The sequence below is a fragment of the Phocoena phocoena genome, chromosome 15 (genome assembly GCF_963924675.1).
Source record: "Phocoena phocoena chromosome 15, mPhoPho1.1, whole genome shotgun sequence".
Classification (NCBI taxonomy): Eukaryota; Metazoa; Chordata; class Mammalia; order Artiodactyla; family Phocoenidae; genus Phocoena; species Phocoena phocoena.
The window spans coordinates 4,446,752-4,459,654 of NC_089233.1; positions in this window are offsets into that span (position 1 = coordinate 4,446,752).

Genomic DNA, 12,903 nt, shown 5'->3' on the forward strand with positions numbered 1-12,903 from the left:
CTCAGGGCGCCCCTGGCCAGGGTACAAATTGGGCTTAATTAGCACTCAATTAGATGACACTCAGTTAGTGAAGCCCCACCCGGGCCACCTGAAGAGGCCTCCCCCTCCTCCCCTTGGACCTCCGGTCCTGGACCCTGGAGTGGCGAGGACAGGCCTGAGGGGGTGGGGAGTATTGCAGCCAGGACGGTGGGCGTGGGTCCCAAAGGACCAGATGTTGTCGTAGGGGCCACCCTCGGGCCACCCTGGTCAGCTCGTCCCTCTCTGCGCCCCCTGCTCGCTTCCTCTGTGCACAAGGCCCCCTGCCCCACCCCCGCCCTCTGCCTTCCCCAGTCCCCACCCCAGCAGCACCTGGCAGCGGCCTCCCTGGACGTGCCTAGCCACTTCCCGGCTGGTCAGGGGTCCCTCCATCTCAATATCCCATCCCTTTACTGCACTGTCTCTCTGATCTGGAGATGAGTTCACCCTGAAATCGGGATACTCCAGTTCTCTGAAAACCCAAAGAGCTGGCCATAGGGAGCTGCTCCTGGGTGGACTATGGGAATGCCCCGCTGGAGGGGGACACGAGCCCTCATGTGGTCACAGCCCCCTCCCCTCCTTACTGTCTCCATGCTCACATAGCTGCCACACGTGTGGCCCCCTTGTTCCATTTCTGGATTCTTCCTGGCCCTTCAGGCAATGGCGTTTGGGGCTTCCCCTCTGGCCCTTGTCTGAACGGCCTGTACTCTGTCTGGCAGCTTCACCTCAGACCAGGAGCTCCAGAGGGCAGGGCCACATCTTCCTCCTCCGCAGAACAAGCGCAGTAAGAGCCTAGCTTTGGAGACAGAAAAACCCAGGTTCCCAGGGACTTCTTCCAGCCATAGAATGAGGCCAATTATTGCCTTCCATCTGTGGGGTGGGGACTGCACCCCACTAGCCGGTGTCTGAGGATAAGTGAGCATCCCCCTCCTGCACAGGGCAGGTGTGCACCTTCCGCTCCCCTGGGAGGGCCCAGGGCACAGCTGTCTCTGCCTTCTCCTGCCTCTTGGGAGACCTCACACCCAGAGGATCCACTCACCCCTTGAATCTTTAACCTCCCCCACGGCTGGCTGCTTTCCAACAGCATTTACTCATTCGCATGGCTCTCTCGTCTTAAAAACATACAATCCCCTCTCTCTCCTGCCCTGGGTGCCCAAACTTCCCGGAAAGATGACCCATAATAGTTCCATCCACATCCCCATTAGCCTGTCCCTCCTTCCCTCTCTGCAGCCTCGCCTCTGCCCCATCACTCCACCCAGATAGCTCCCTCATGTCACCAGGGACCTCCATGTCACTGGATCTCTCATCCCATTCCACCTCTAGGCAGCTTTGGACATCTCTCTGGTGGCTGCTGGGAGAACACCCTTGGTTCCCCCTTCCTCCCGATCTGCTGCCTTTTCAGGCTCTGCTTCCTACCACATACTCCTTGCTCACCTTTACATCCTGCAAACCTGCAGTAAGGTGTCTTCCCAGGTCAGCAGTTCTCTCCCTAAGAGCATCATTTCTCTGGTCCATACCTGAGCACTGGCTCCACCACAGCCATCCTTTCCCTTTCTTCCTCGTTTTCCCTTTAATTTTTTTTTTTTTTTTTTTTGGCCGTGCCTTAGGGCATGCAGGATCCCCAGTCAGGGATCGAACCTGTGTCCCCTGCAGTGGAAGCATGGAGTCCTAACCACTGGACTGCCAGGGAATTCCCTCCCTTTGATTTTTTTTTTTTTTATCAAGGTAACACACATACCGAGCTGTGTAAGTCAAATAGTTCTACAAAATCTGTAGCAACAAGGAAAGTATCTCCTCACTTCTGAGTCCACTCCCATTTCTTCTAATATCTCTTGCCATATTTCTAAATAACATGCTTCTAATGCTATTACTTGATTTTTCCAGTTTAGATGGTATCTATTGACATCCCACTTTGGAAGGTGCATATTTAACTCTTTAAACCACACAGACACATGCATACTTTCCCTCTCATCCTCCTGTTGTCCAATCATTTGTCTGGTGTTTATTCCGTTTTCCGGGATACAGCTCCAAACCCTAGGCATTTCCTCGGTGATAGGAATGCCTTTGTTATTCCTGCTGGACCCCTGGATAGCTTCAGGGTGGGTGCTAGTCATACCCCGAAGACCAATTATGTGATTCTGTAACTGGGGCTTTGAGCCAGTGATATCAACCCAACCTCTGGGGAGAAGGTGGGGAGCTGGAGATTGAAGTCAGTCTCGTGGCCAATGATTCAGTCAGTCATGCCTAAGTAATGAAACCCCAATAAAATCTCTGGACACCAAGCTCAGCTGAGCTTCCTGGTTGGTGATAATCAGAGGAGTGGGATGCATTCTGATTCCACAGAGAGAAGATACAGAGCGCTCCATATTCAAGACTCTCCCAGACCTTGAGTCCCTTCATGGCCCATGTCTGGTCCTGATTTGTATCCTTTATAATAAAACTGCAATCATAAGTATAGTGCTTTCCTGAATTCTGTGAGTCGACCTAGTGCATTATCGAACCCGAGTGGGTCATAGGAACCCCTGAATTTGCAGCCAGTTGGTCAGAAGTGTAGGTGGCCTGGGAAACTGCAGACTTCCAGTGGATATCTGAGGTCAGGGCAGTCTTGTTGGGGATCATGTCCTTAACTTGTGGAGTCTGTGCCAACTCTGGTGGTCAGTATCAGAATTGCAGTGCAGTACCACACCTCTCAACACAATTTTATCAGTTTTGGTAAATCCATGTTTACTGTTTCCATAATTATATCTATGCAAATGTTGTTCACTGCTCAGCCTAGTGAATTATTTTTCTTAGTTTCCTTCTTATACAATTCGTGGTTCTTCCTGGAATTAATCACTCCTTCTCTCTTTCTCTCTTAAATTTCTTTGATTCATTCTTAGAATCAACAGTTAGGTCTCCTCACATCTTCCTTCAGCTCTATACATGCCTCTCAACCCAACTTTCCACTTGGTGAAACTGGTCAGAAAATCTATTTGTTTCATTTTGTTTCCAGAGACATCCCTTCTGGAGCCTCCTTCCTTGGGATCCAAATTGGGCAGGTTGCCCTCAGGGCTGCTGCCATCAGCCTGGGACTCTCCACTGCCATCAATCTGGGACTTTCCTTTGCCTCTCTCTCTCTCTCTCTCATCATTCTGTTTCCTCATACCACGTCTTTCTCTTTCTCATTGTAGTAGAGACACTTTGTGCTCAACAAATATTCCAAGAGCTCCCCTATATTTCCAAGCCTTCCATGCAGTTAAATCGGGGTTAAATGAATAATTTGGCCAAGGGACTATGAAAGGAAGTGACATATGCTACTTCTAAGACAAAGCTCTTACGAGCTGGTGTGCTTCCTCCATCTCACTCCTCTGCTGCCATGTGGCCTTGGCGGAGATGTGTTCCAGATGGTACAACTACAAGAGTGGAATCTCAGTCAGCCCAAGGCCTGGAAAATCCATTCAGGAAAACAACAGAATTCTCAAGGAATTAAACATAACATTTAACACAGGAAAATGGTATAAACATGTTAAAAGGGCTTCAGTATTACAAAGAGGGAAGATGAGACCACCCAGAAATTAGTGCCCTTGGGGCTGGAGGAGCAAAGGGGAAAAACAATATTCCAGGGAGCTGTGTCATCAAGCCTGTTGTACCCACTGTTGGAACTGTGAGTCCAAAGCAATTTCATGAGCCCAGACCCACCAGCCACTGGTGAAGGCACCACCAGAAACAGGAAATGTCTTCTCTTCCATCTCTCATTAGTGCATCTCACTAGTATAATAGAATCTAGCCTGAGGTCAAGACAAGGGAGTCTGGGAAATGTAGTTTGAAATCTTGCAGCAGAAAAAGTATATAGCAAGTAAATTTTGGGGAACGCTCATGTGCAAAAACCTTCATTCTCATGTGACTGAGTACGGATTACAGATTGGCAACTGTTTCTCAAAATTTGAAAGACACTGCTTCATTGCCTTTTGGCTTCCAGTATTGCTACTGGGGATGTCCAGGGCCATTTTGATACCTGATCTTTTGCATGTGACTGGTATTTTCTCTTTGGAACCTTGTAAATCTTTTTTTTTTTTATAACCTGTATCCTGAAATTCCATAATGGATACTCAAGCAGCTATTTCAATCTGGAAACTCATGTTTTTCTGTTCTGAGAAATGAATTTGAGTTATTTATTTGATAATGTCCCACCTCTGCTTTCTTTTCTCCTTTTCCAGAATTTTGATTATTCAGATATTGGACCTTCTGGACTTCCCTGGTGGTGCAGTGGTTAAGAATCCGCCTACCAATGCAGGGGACATAGGTTCAAGCCCTGGTCGGGGAAGATCCCACATGCCGCGGAGCAACTAAGCCCATGTGCCACAGCTACTGAGCCCATGTGCCACAACTACTGAAGCCCATGCGCCTAGAGCCCGTGCTCCACAACCAGAGAAGCCACCGCAATGAGAAGCCCATGCACCATAATGAAGAGTAGCCCCCGCTGGCCGCAACTAGAGAAAGCCTGTATGCAGCAACAAAGACCCAACACAGCCAAATAAATAAATTAAATAAATAAATTTATACATTAAAAAAGATATTGGACCTTCTGTTCTAATCCTCTCAAGTCATTTTAACTCCTCTTCCATTTTTTATTACTTAAACTCAGTGCACTTTCTAGAGCCCAGATCTAGAGGATGTTCTCTTCATTTTCTTCTAAGCTTTTTGTTGAATGTTTTTATTTCTGCTCTCCTGTCTTCAATTTCCCAGCACTTTCTTATTCTCAAGATGTTGCTTTTCTCATACTTGCTGTTCTTGTTTCATGATTACAATACTTGCTCTCATCTCTCTGAGGACAGTTAGCTTTGTTCCTGCTCCCTCTGTCATCTTTGTTTGCTGCAGTTCCTTTTGTTGTTTGTTTTTTAATGTGTTTGTTTTGTCACTCCTGTTGGAGGGTTTCCTAGCATGCCAGGTGACCCTGGGTTGTTCAGTCACATGCGTGGAGTGAGTCACTCTGCATACAAGAGAGGGAATTGAACAACGGGAGAACTTCACCGGGGGAGGGGTGTCCTCAAACACCTGTTAGTACTTTCTCTTAGGCCACTCAGTTTTTCTAGAAAGGACTCATTTAAGCTCTAGCCTGGAGAAGTAACTTGATCATGAGCGTTCTAGGAGCCTAACAGGGAAAAGAGGGTTCTCATATTACAGAAAGCAGATTTCATCAAATCCCCCTGCTTTCAAGATGAACTCTCCCTGCCTTGGCTCTGCCCTGTGTTCCCCAAGTCAGAGCCTATTTGGTCTCAGGCTTCTGCCAGGGTGGAGGAGGAGGGGTCTCTTAGCTGGATACAAAGTGGGAGGTGAGGTCTGGAGGCCCACTGGCTCCTTTTAATACTTTGTACCAATCTTCCTGTTTTTAGGAAGCCTTGGATTCTGCAGGCTTTCTGGGGGTCTGCGGAGCTCAGGTGGCTGCTTCTTGGCTTCTGCCTCTGACAGCTTAGCTTTCAGCTTTCTCTACTCTGCTAAGTCAGGTCCACTAGGTCATCTGTGTTCCAGGTTCTAAAATCTGGTGGATGGGTGCTTTTGGTTTTCTCTTTCCTGAGAGAGGCAGAGACTGTGTGCAAAAGAATCAGAGCGAAGGAAAGACAGAAAGAGGAAATTACACAGGCCTGGAGGGGGAGTGGAATGTGACAGACTTGCACCCAGATGGCAACTCTGGGGCTGCAGGAAGTTACATCTCCAGCTGGGGATGATGGAGAAGGTCCAGAATATGCTCTGGGGAAGACTGACCGATGAGGGGGCAGCACTGACTGCCCAGGGTGTGTGTAAAGCGTGCAAGGTGGTGACCAGTGGGCAAATGTCAGGCATCGCTTCCCCAGGTCCAACCTCCCACCCTCCCATCCCCCAATGTTCACTCTCAGAGAACTGGAACTGAGGTGCTTGCCCGGTTCTGAGTTTAAAATCTGATTGGGGCTGTAAGTCAGCTCTGCTCCCAGAGCAGGAGACCTGGGAGGCACATGTTCTTGACCGCCATATCTAAACTCCTAGGAAAGACTCTGAATGGCTCAGTTCAGTTTGGCTATCCAATCTACATTGCCCGAGGCACAGGGATCACGTGCCAGGGAGGCAGGGGGGAAAAGGGATCTAGTGGTGTGTTCAGCTACCACCTAATTTCGGTGGAGGGAGCAAATGGATTTGGCGGACAGCCAGCAATCTCAGCTCCACAAAGTTAGGAGGGAAACTGCACCTTAGGGCTTGGTGGTGGTAGCTCAAGCCCAGGGAACAAAGGGGCAGAAGTTCTCCTTTCAAACGCCTTAGTCAAGCTACACCTATGGAGGAAAGCGTGTTTCGCCCCATTTTGTGGCTGAAAACACCAGGGCTCAGAAGATTAAATGAACTCCTCCAAGGCCACAAGGGGCGAGCTGGGGTCAGATTCTGGTCTGTGGAATTCTAAAGCCCATGTTCTTGATCACTCCACCAACTAACTCCTAGTCCAGCAGGCGACGTAAAATCCCAGGGGCTGAGGAGCAACTGGGGTCACCACGCAAATATTAGCAACAGCGTTAAACATTTCTCAACTTTATTTTCTTGATCTGATCACAAAGTTAATACTGCATGTTGCAAACACTTTAAATGTGATATTCATTCAGCGAAGATTTACAGGTTGGCTTTCATGTGCTCTCTTTACCAGCCCCGACAGAAGTGGGATGCCAAATGCAAGCCATAAAAGTCATTGGAAAAAAATCTGTAGCCACATTGAGAGGAGTAAAAAGAAACAGGTGAAATTAATTTTAGTAATATTTAACCCAATCTATCCAAAATAGTATCATTTCAACGTGTAATTGATTTTTTAAATTACGAATGAGAACTTTTACATTCTTTTTATATATGTCTTCTGCACGCACAGCGCATCTCCATTTGGGCACATTTCAAGGGCTCCTCAGCTGCCACGTTGGCTACAGGTTTCCATGTGGGACAGCAAAGCCATAATTTAGAAAGTTTAGGGAATTCCCTGGCAGTCCAGTGGTTAGGACTCGGTGCTCTCACTATCAGGGCCTGGGTTGGATACCTGGTCCGGGAACTAGGATCCCACATGCCGCGTGGCGTGGCCAAAAAAAAGTTTAACTCTCCTAAAATCCCAACCTCCAGAGACAACCCCTCTTAACAGCTAAGAACACAGTTTTCCAGATGTTTCTTATAAAAATCCATAGGTATATGTATTTGTGAATTCACCAGGAACCTCTCGGCTGCTGGTAAAAGAAAATCACCCCGAACTGGTTTGAGGAAAAAAGTTGGGAAGCATCTATTGACTCGTAATTTAGAAGCCCAGGGTATAGATACCATGTTTAGGCATGTCAAGATCCAGGGCACAAGTGTCATCATAAGGACTTCGGGTCTCTTCATTTCTCAGCTGTGTTCCTCTGTGTGGTCACCCTCCATCCACATGATTGCCCCCCATGCCTCTCCCACCCCAGCTGTGGACTTACGCCCTCCTAGCTTCAAGTGAAAAGACAGATTCTCTTTCCAGTAGTTCTGGCTCAAGTCTGTTTTTTTTTTTTTTTAATATATTTATTTATTTATTTTTGGCTGTGTTGGGTCTTCGTTGCTGCGTGTGGACTTTCTCTAGTTGCGGTGAGTGGGGGCTACTCTTTGTTGTGGTGTGTGGGCTTCTCATTGTGGTGGCTTCCCTGGTTGCGGAACACGGGATCTAGACCCACGGGCTTCAGTAGTTGTGACACGTGGGCTCAGTAGTTGTGGCACACGGGCTTAGTTGCTCTGTGGCATGTGGGATCTTCCCAAACCAGGGCTCGAACCTGTGTCCCCTGCATTGGCAGGCGATTCTTAACCACTGCGCCACCAGGGAAATCCCTGGCTCAAGTCTTAGAATTGGGTTTCATTAGGGTTCATTGGGTTCATGCGTTCATTTTCAGGCAATCACCACGGGGGCTCCCGAGCTCAGCTAGGCCAGGCCTGGGCCAGGGATGCAGCCAGGGCCTCAGGGGTGAAGTGAGGATGCTATCAGTAGCAGGAAAAAAGGGGCAGAGTTTTGAATGGGCAGAAACAACAGAGATACATCATAACTAGAATATATTGTTATTTATTTATAGTGTGTTTACACAGCGGGGATCATAATATACATATTGACTTGCAACAACTTTTTTATTTTTGTGGCTTGCAGGATGTTAGTTCCCCGACCAGGTATTGAACCCCGGGTCACAACAGTGAAAGCGCCAAGTCCTAACCACTGGACCACCAGGGAACTCCCAACTTGCTCTTTAAACTAAATATATTTTGGACATCTTTCCATGTAGGACAAATACCTACCGAATTAGAAAAAAATCCCTCTTAGAATCCAATTGCAAGGATATACCTTAATTTACTCAACCGGGCACATACAGATGACTATCTAAGCTGTTTCTCATCTTTTGATACTGCAGACATGCTTGTACATGGAACTTAATTTAACTGTGAGAGTTCTTCTGTGAGATACAGCCCTACTTGTGGAATTGCAGGCCAAAGATATTTTATTTACTTTATTTTTTTTGGCCACACTGCACAGCGTGAGGGATCTTAGTTTCCCGACCAGGGATCGAAACTGCACCTCCTGCAGTTGGAAGGGTGGAGTCTTAATCACCGGACCGCCAGGGAATTCCCGGAAACAGATATTTAAAATTTTGATAGATATTGCCCTGACAAAGTTGTACCAATTTAAACCATTACCAGCCAAGAATAAAAGTGCCTGTTTCCCAACCACTCTGCCACATCAAGGATACTTTCAGTTCCAAATTTCAGAAACAGTTAAAACTGGCTTAGAGAGGAAGATGCCATTATCTCATGTAACAAGAAGTGCAATGGCGGGGGTTCTAGGGTTGGTCAATTTAGTGGCCCAAGGACACCTCAATGACCAAGAGGAGTCCCAAGAGGACTGCAAGATGCCTATGTCCTAAGAATAGAGGTGCCATATCCTCGACGACAGTGTCCAACCAACACCAAAACGGCTGTGTCCCCATTTCTGGTCCCTTTGGGCTAGAGAACTTTCCAGAAAGCCATTCTCTCAGACCTGCCCCCACCCTGGCCAGAAACACATCCCCTGCCCATGACATAACCAAATTCCGAGCAGAGGTGTGGAAGGACATGCCGGTTTAGACCAACCACAATTCATTCCAAGGGAGGGGCCCAGCTTCCACGGAGCAGGTGCCTGTCAAGTATTTGCCCCAACTGAGGTCCTTTAGGAGACAGACGGCTGGTAGATGGCTAGTAATTCTGCCACATACACTTTGCTAACCACACATTTTTTTTTAACAGCTGGCAATGTGATGGGTAAAAATGACCTCGCTTTAATTTGCATTTTAAAAAATTCTCAGTGATGTTGAACAGGATTTCGTAAGTTGAAGAAGGCATAGGTATAATTAAAATACTGTATTTTAAAGAAACTGGAAATTTTCTTTTCTGTGTGGTTATGCTACCGATTCGGATACCAAGTTAATTTCACCTGCTTCAGTTTGCTTTGTGTTTCTGTCTGATTTAATGAAGTTAAACATTTACATGGTCCCAAAGTCAAAACAAGGTACATTCAGCAGCCTCGCTTCCGTTCCTATCACTTCACTCTGCTGCTCCCCCTTCCCCTAAGCTACTATTTTATTAGTTTTTCCTTTATCCTTCCTTCATTTCAATTTATATTTCCCCACCTCCTTCCTTTTGCAAAAGGTAGCATACTATACACACTTTTCTGGGCCTTGCTTTTTTCTTTTAACTTAATAAATCCTAGCAGTCACTCCCTGGCAGAATATCTTAAAAACAAAATCCAAAAAACAGTAGCATAATACCCTTCCATGTGGATAAAAAAACATGTTGATAGACTCACAGGACGTTTTTGATCTTTTGCTATTACACGTAATGCTGCAATGAAACGACCTGTATGTGTATTATTTCCTATTTTTTGCCATTGGAACTAAAAGGAGGTTCCTGGGTCAAAGGGCAAACACATATATAATTTTGCTAAATATTGCCAGATTTCTTTCCAAAGGGGTTTTATACCATTTTGCATCCCCACCAGCTCCACTGAATTCAGTGGGTGATTCTACTTTTCATTTCTTGAAGTTCTAGCCAGCTTTTTTTTTTTAATCTGCTAGGTAATTCACAATTCCTTTTTCCCTGGAGATAGTGTCACATTAATCTTTTATTCCTTTAAACATGACTGTTTTAGTCCGACTCTGACAACTGTGACACTGGAAGACTTTCTGCTGGTTCCCACTCTTGGCACTGTGTTCACGTCTCATTGTTTATCAGTCGTTCTCCCTGGACAGTCATTTGTGGGCTGAGCCTAGGATGAATGACTTTCCTCCAGCGGATGTGTGTTTGCTCCTGCCAGGCACCTGGGAGGACTACAAGTCTAGGACCCCCACGGACTGAGGTCACAGTGGGATGTGCCCTGCGGTAACCAGTGCTGACAACCAGGGTGAGGCCCCACCCCTGTCCCTCACTTCTCAGGAACCAGACTTTCCTTTGGTTTTTCTCAGGCTCTGCTCAGCACCAGGGAAACCTTCCATGCTGTCTTCTGTTCTTACTGAAGGTACAGCCCTGGGGGTTCCAGCAAAATGGAGAAAGGGTCTCCTAGTAGACCGCCACTTTGAGCCCTTAACCCTTGAGGCCCTCAGGGCAAAAGTGTCTTAGCGCACCTTACCTGCTTTCCCTTGGCACCTGACCTGGACGTTCTTTGCAACCTGCGGGCTCGTCAATAGACTTCTGTATTTTATCCAGCATTTTATTTAAAGTAAAAGGGTTGGTCTGAAAAATCTAGCCCATCACTACCAGAAATCGAAGTCCTAAAATTCCCTTAAAAATTATCTTTTAATTAGACAAGTAACATGTGAATACATCATCCTTATAAAAATGTAAACTTTGTGCAGTACTGGCTAGGACATATACCAGATGCAGGCTTCTCTTACTTATAGTAGTCAGGGGCTGATTCAAGTCTTGTCTTTCATTATGACTCAGAATATTTTGTTTGTTTGTTTGTTTATGGCTACGTTGGGTCTTGGTTGCTGCGCGTGGGCTTTCTCTAGCTGCGGTGAGCGGGGGCTACTCTTCCTTGTGGTGCACAGGCTTCTCATTGCAGTGACTTCTCCTGTTGTGGAGCACAGGCTCTAGGCGTGTGGGCTTCAGTAGTTTTGGCACGTGGGCTCAGTAGTTGTGGCGCACGGGCTTAGTTGCTCCGCGGCATGTGGGATCTTCCCGGACCAGGGCTCGAACCCGTGTCCCCTGCATTGGCAGGCGGATTCTTAACCACTGCGCCACCAGGGAAGTCCCCAGACTATTTTTTTTAAATTAAGAATTAAAAAATAAAATGAAACTTTAAAACTGTACAGAGAAGGAAAGGTCTCCTTTGGCCGTCACCCCATTTCTAGTAACCCCCCCCAGAGGTTTCCACTGTTTTCAGTTCGGTGTATACCATTTTTAAACACATGTACATACACATCCATGTATACCTGTGGGAAAGCTGTAGTATCACCTTGTCTTTTTATTTTTTACATACATGGCTTTAGGCATTACACTCTTCATAATGCTATCCAAGCTTTCACTTGGCAAATATTTCTTGAGGAACTTTCCATATCAGGAGCCCAAGGGGCAGAAACAGGAAACCTCTGGGTCAAATCTGGTTTAAGACTTTGTCATGGTCAGCCCACATGGTATTTGGGATTTTGGGGGGAGGCACTTGTTATTAGAGGATAACGACATATGGAAAAGTGCACAAACCTGTGTAACCAGCCTCTACTAGTCACGACCCAGCCTCCCCCACCATCTTGACTTCTAACAGCAGAGACTGGTTTCCAAATGTGGTTTGTAAATTAAGAAAACGCAACATGAAGAATCGTATTTCCATCTTCCGTGAAAACTCAGAAGTCCTGGCAACATTCCCTTGGCCCAAGCGACCAGGTCTGGCAACGACCAGCTCTAGGTGTTCTCTAGTTTAGCGCGGAACCCAGTCCCCGCTGGGGTCTAATTCTGGAAGCTTCATCCCTTGACATCACCTGCCTGGTCCCTAGAGACATCCAAGTTTACGAGACATCCAAGTTTACAGCACCTAGTCCGACAGTCCTCTATTGATGCCTATTTGAGGTGTGTCTGGATCTTCCTTATTAAAGAAATACTGCACCCAGCATTTCCATATACATGTGTATGTATATATACGTACACCTTTCTCTCCAAAGGAATCAAAAACATGTTCACAGGAAACCTTGTACACAAATGTTCATAGCAGCAATATTCGTAAGAGCCGAAGGGTTCAAATGTCCATCAACTAATAAATGGATAAACAAAATATGGTCCATCCATACAATGGAATATTATTTGGCCATAGAAAGTAATCAAGAACTGACACTTTACAGTATGGATGAACTTTGAACACATTTTGTTACTTGAAATATGCCAGTCCCAAAAGAACATATACCGTATGATTCCATTTATATGAAACGTCCAGAAAAGGCAAACCTACGAGGACAGAAAGTAGACTAGTTGTTGCCAAGTGCTGGGAGGAGGGGGTCAGTGACTGGTTATCGTTGCAGGGCTTCTTTTTCGGATGGTGAAATGTCCTAAGACAGATAGTGGTGATGGTTGCACAACTCTGTAAATAAACTGACAACCACTGAGTTGTACCCTTTAAATTAGTGAACTGGGTATGTGAATTATCTGCCCATAAAACCGTTACTTAGAAAACAGACAATACAGCCCTGAACACCCTTGTACATCTCTTTCTAGTATTGCTGGACCACAGAATCATCTTATCTTCTAATTTTTCCAGAGCAGCTAAACCGATTCACTCTACCACAAACCGCAATCCTTCTCTCCCCACACCTTTAGCGACACTTTCTATGGCATTTCACTTTAATTTATATTTCCCTGGTTACCACTTTTAGAATCCTTTCTTATTTATTG